This window comes from Xiphophorus hellerii, chromosome 7 (genome assembly GCF_003331165.1).
Source record: "Xiphophorus hellerii strain 12219 chromosome 7, Xiphophorus_hellerii-4.1, whole genome shotgun sequence".
Classification (NCBI taxonomy): Eukaryota; Metazoa; Chordata; class Actinopteri; order Cyprinodontiformes; family Poeciliidae; genus Xiphophorus; species Xiphophorus hellerii.
In genome coordinates, this window is record NC_045678.1 from 32,235,745 (window position 1) to 32,241,472 (window position 5,728).

Consider the following 5,728-nt stretch of genomic DNA (forward strand, 5'->3'; position numbering starts at 1 on the left):
CCCCCCTGACCCGGAGAAGGCACTCTACCCTTTTCCGGCTCAAGACCATGGCCTCGGATTTGGAGGCACTGATCCTCATCCCGGCCGCGTCACACTCGGCTGCGAACCGCTCCAGCGAGAGCTGCAGATCACGATCTGATGAAGCCAAAAGGACCACATCGTCTGCAAAAAGCAGAGATGAGATCCTAAGGCCACCAAATCGGATCCCCTCAACACCTTGGCTGCGCCTAGAAATTCTGTCCATGAAAGTGATGAACAGAATCGGTGACAAAGGGCAGCCCTGGCGGAGTCCAACTCTCACCGGAAACGAGCCCGACTTACTGCCGGCAATGCGGACCAGACTCTGACACCGGTCATACAGGGACCTGACAGCCCGTATCAAAGGGCCCGGTACCCCATACTCCCGGAGAACCCCCCACAGGGCTCCCCGAGGGACACGGTCGAACGCCTTCTCCAGGTCCACAAAACACATGTAGACTGGTTGGGCGAACTCCCATGCACCCTCCAGGACCCTGCCGAGGGTGTAGAGCTGGTCCAGCGTTCCACGACCAGGACGAAAACCACACTGCTCTTCCTGAATCCGAGGTTCGACTATCCGACGGACCCTCCTCTCCAGGACCCCTGAATAGACCTTGCCAGGGAGGCTTAAGAGTGTGACCCCTCTATAATTGGAGCACACCCTCCGGTCCCCCTTTTTGAACAGGGGGACCACCACCCCAGTCTGCCAATCCAGGGGAACTGCCCCCGATGTCCATGCGACATTGCAGAGTCGCGTCAACCAACACAACCCTACAACATCCAGAGCCTTAAGAAACTCCGGGCGGATCTCATCCACCCCCGGGGCCTTGCCACCGAGGAGCTTTTTAACCACCTCGGCGACCTCGTCCCCAGAGATTGGAGAGCCCAACCCAGAGTCCCCAGGCTCCGCTTCCTCAGTGGAAGGCATGTTGGTGGGATTGAGGAGGTCTTCGAAGTACTCTGCCCACCGGCCCACAACGTCCCGAGTAGAGGTCAGCAGCACACCATCCCCACTATAAACAGTGTTGGTGCTGCACCGCTTCCCCCCCCTGAGACGCCGGATGGTGGACCAGAACCGCCTCGAAGCCGTACGGAAGTCTTTCTCCATGGCCTCTCCAAACTCCTCCCACGCCCGGGTTTTTGCCTCAGCAACCGCCCGAGCCGCATGCCGCTTCGCCCGCCGGTACCCATCAGCTGCTTCCGGAGTCCCACAGGCCAAAAAGGCCCGATAGGACTCCTTCTTCAGCCTGACGGCATCCCTCACCGAAGGTGTCCACCAGCGGGTTCGAGGGTTGCCGCCGCGACAGGCACCGACAACCTTGCGGCCACAGCTCCGATCGGCCGCCTCGACAATGGAGGCACGGAACACGGTCCACTCAGACTCCATGTCCCCCACCTCCCCCGGGACGTGTTCGAAGTTTTGCCGGAGATGGGAGTTAAAGCTCCGTCTCACAGGGGATTCCGCCAGACGTTCCCAGCAGACCCTCACAACACGTTTGGGCCTGCCAGGTCTGACCGGCTTTCGCCCCCACCACCGGAGCCAACTCACCACCAGGTAGTGGTCAGTGGACAGCTCCGCACCTCTCTTCACCCGAGTGTCCAAGACATACGGCCGCAGATCCGATGAAACGATGACAAAGTCGATCATCGAACTGCGGCCTAGGGTGTCCTGGTGCCAAGTGCACATATGGACACCCTTATGCTTGAACATGGTGTTCGTTATGGACAATCCATGGCGAGCACAGAAGTCCAGCAACAGAACACCGCTCGAGTTCAGGTCGGGCGGGCCGTTCCTCCCAACCACGCCCCTCCAGGTCTCACTGTCATTGCCCACGTGAGCGTTGAAGTCCCCCAGCAGAACAAGGGAGTCCCCAGGAGGAGCACTCTCCAGTACCCCCTCTAAGGACTCCAAAAAGGGTGGGTAATCTGAACTGTCGTTCGGCCCGTAAGCACAAACGACAGTCAGAACCCGTCCCCCCACCCGTAGGCGGAGGGATGCTACCCTCTCGTTCACCGGGGTAAACCCCAACGTACAGGCGCCGAGATGGGGAGCAACAAGTATGCCCACTCCTGCCCGACGCCTCTCACCTTGGGCAACTCCAGAGTGGAAGTATGTCCAGCCCCTCTCAAGGAGACTGGTTCCAGAACCAGAGCCGTGCGTCGAGGTGAGACCGACTATTTCTAGCCGGAACCTCTCGACCTCACGCACTAGCTCCGGCTCCTTCCCCACCAGAGAGGTGACATTCCACGTCCCAAGAGCCAGTTTCTGCAACCGAGGATCGGACCGCCAGGGTCCCCTCCCTCTGCTGCCACCCATCCCACACTGCACCCGACCCCTTTGGCCCCTCCCACGGGTGGTGGGCCCATGGGAGGGGGGGCCCATGTTTCCTCTTCGGGCTGAGCCCGGCCGGGCTCCATGGGTAAAAGCCCGGCCACCAGACGCTCGCCATCGTGCCCCCCCTCCAGGCCTGGCTCCAGAGTGGGGCCCCGGTGACCCGCGTCCGGGCGAGGGAACACCAAGTCCAAAGTTTTCCTTCATCATTGGGGTCTTTGGGCTGCTCTTTGTCTGGTCCCTCACCTAGGACCTGTCTGCCTTGGGTGACCCTACCAGGGGCATGAAGCCCCAGACAGCATAGCTCCTAGGATCATTGGGACACTCAAACCCCTCCACCACGATAAGGTGGCAGCCCATGGAGGAGATATATATATATATATATATATATATATATATATATATATATATATATATATATATATATATATATATCTCGCCCATTTCGAGAGATAGAGATGAGAGATAGATGGGCGAGAGATAGCAACAGCACTGCAACATCAGGAAAAAGGAGCACGAGAAACTAGAGAAATACCAGGGCCTCAGGGAGGAACTGGAGAGGGCCTGGAAGGTGAAGACCACAGTGGTGCCTGTGGTCATCGGGGCCCTCGGGGCAGTCACCCCCAAACTGGACCAATGGCTACAACAGATCCCAGGAACAACATCAGACATCTCAGTCCAGAAATGTGCAGTCCTTGGCACAGCCAAGATACTGCGCAGAACCCTCAAGCTCCCAGGCCTCTGGTAGAGGACCCGAGCTCAGAGGATAAGAACCACCCGCGGTGGGTGAGAAGGGAATTTTTTTATTTTTATTTTTAAGTACATTGAAAAGAATTTGAAATTATTCTAAATTATTAATCTTATTAAAGCACATCTTTAGTAAATATCAAGAAATAATCATTTAGTGGAACTGCTTTATTGCCTGAAACCTCAAATGTTTTATTCAATTTTTACTCAAAAGTTAAATTTATAATTCTATTTCTGAAGATACAAGAAAAATATACCAAGAAATGAGAATAAACCTTGAGGGGAAACTGATAAAATACCTTGAAACCTTAAAAGGTTTAATAAACCAGAATTCCAGTGACTAAATTATTGTGATTTAATTTTTCTTGTTTGAAACACTTGTCATGTTTTCCTTTTGTCACAAAAGTACTTATGTTATATTTAAGCTTTGTAATTTGTTTCCTTTTTTGTACCTTATATCATTGTTCTTTATGATAACATACTAAATGCACAGTTGTCATTATTTGCAATAAAGATGAAAACAACAAAGATTAAAATTCAATTATAATAATGTTATAACCAGTTTAGGTGTTTCTATATCCAATATGGAGTACATTCTTTAACCTGTCAGCTAATATCACAATGTTATTTTATTTATTTATTTAGTTTGACACACTAAAAAAGTAAAAGTTGTATTAATAAATGCTAGTAATAACATTAATAACAGGTATTAATAATAATAATAAATAATAATTTATTTTAAAAAATTTGTGTTCCCTCACATTCACAATATGCTTAATGCAATATTTGCTGGTCTATTTTGTATACAGACACGAATGTCAATTTAACATTTTAAATATATACACATTTAAAGAGCCTAAATGAGAGCAGCACTGGGTTAACTGGGGGAATCTCATCTGTCCGGGTGTCAATCATCTCCAGGCCACGATTATCGATTTATTCCATTTTGATTATCATGCTTCAAACTTTACAAGAACTGTGACAGACTGACCAGGACAAACTATGCAGCTCCGTAAGAAAGGCTTACAGGATTCAGTTATGCAGCATGAACTCATCAGTACATTACTGCGAGGGAATGCAAAAGAAATGTTTTCCCCATGTCCTCTCCGTAATGAATAAACACCTCTTTAAATGTGTATATATTTGACATTTTAAATTGACATTTGTGACTGTATACAAAATAGACCAGCAAATATTGCAGTAAGCATATTGTGAGGGAACGCAAAAGAAAAACGTTCCCCAGTGAAATGCAACGTAAAATGTGGTTTAGAAAGTTTTTCAACCACATTCAAGCTGCAGGACCAAAAATGACTAGTAATGCACATCAAACATGTTTTATTCTCAGTAAACAGCCTGCAGAAAAATAAAACAAAAATTTAAATGTTGCTTAGATACGAGTTTTGTTCAGTCTGATCTAATCTCTGCTGCACCTTTACAAACATTTAAGGTTCTCAATAAAAAAAAAACTTTAATGAGTAACTGCTCTTAATAAAAATCCTCATAAATATTGATTTATTGAAATGGCTCCCAATACAAGTCATGGGCTATTTAAATTAAAATGTGTTAAGTTGCCTTATTTTTTAAGCCTTTTTTAGTTTTGCCATGTCCTGGATGGCTGAGAACCAACAGGTAGATAGAAATGAATATCTGGGGGGTATTATAACTTAAAGTAGCACTTAAAGCACCAGGGTTTATATAGAAAAATATTCAATTTTATTTTGTGGTTTTAAAGGCTCTACACTGAAGACAGATAGAAATTAAAGCACAGCTTTCTTTTTTCTATCTGTTCTCGGTTCCCACAGAGCTGTCTGCCTCTCCTCACCTTTCAAACTCTTCTAATGAATTAAAAGTTAAGAGTTAAATATGAATGAGATGTTTGCTACCGTTAACAAAGAAAAGCTCAAGTCTATGAAAGCAGTGTAGCAGTTTTGCTAATGAGTCAGTTTATCATAAATCAGCCAAAGTAAGAAAATAACAAACTGCAGTCTGATCTTTATTGTTAATGTGTTTCTTCTTATTGAGCAGTGAAAGTAAATAAAAGGTGTTACATGTCTTTTGCTTTAAGTATTTACTTACTGGAGGGTTTTTTGTTTGTGCTGCAGAGCTAGCAGCTAACAGCTAGCTGCTCTCTTCAGCAGCTCTGACCAGCCTGTGCCGTTCAGCTGCTGTTGCTCCTCCTACTTTGGACTGAACCATTGTTCTAATAATGGTAGTGGGGGAACTAAAAATAAATTCTTATTAATTTCTCTGAGATAAATGGTAGATTTATTTCGTTCTTTGTTTTTTTTTTTTGCCTTTTCATATTGATATTATTTAAATGCAAATGTTTCTTCGAGGATTTTTTTTGGGGGGGGGGGACAATTCTAGACTTTTCCAAGATTGGGGGAGTCCGGGTCCCCCCGAGCCACCGGGATTTACGCCTATGCTTACGGTGAATAAACAATAGCTTAATATACCAAGAAGTAAGAAACCCCCAAAAGTAATCAAATAAAAAGAAAAGAAATAAAATCGAAAAAATAAGGGGGAAACAATAGTAAGGAATTAATCGCTGAAACTCTTCCGTTATCTGGTTCATTGCTTTTTACACGTCTACTTCTGCGCCTATTTTTACTCAGGCACAGCAGCGGGTGT